The following is a 214-nucleotide window of genomic DNA, read 5'->3' as shown; positions in this document are numbered from 1 at the left end:
TGTTTGACATCCTAAATATGGCTTCTGATCTGAATGGGGAACTCTCTAAGAATATAGTCATTTTTGGTCTCAAGGTCTGGGAGTGATTATTCATTATTGTCGTCTCATCACCATGTGATTTTCTTGGAATACAAATAAATCCAACAACAGTAGATCTTGACTTAGAAGAACACCCAAAAATCAAATATTTTTTCAAAGTGACCCAAACAGCCAA

This window comes from Olea europaea, unplaced genomic scaffold (assembly GCF_002742605.1).
Source record: "Olea europaea var. sylvestris unplaced genomic scaffold, O_europaea_v1 scaffold1334, whole genome shotgun sequence".
In the NCBI taxonomy this organism is placed as follows: Eukaryota; Viridiplantae; Streptophyta; class Magnoliopsida; order Lamiales; family Oleaceae; genus Olea; species Olea europaea.
This window is presented reverse-complemented; position numbering follows the sequence as displayed.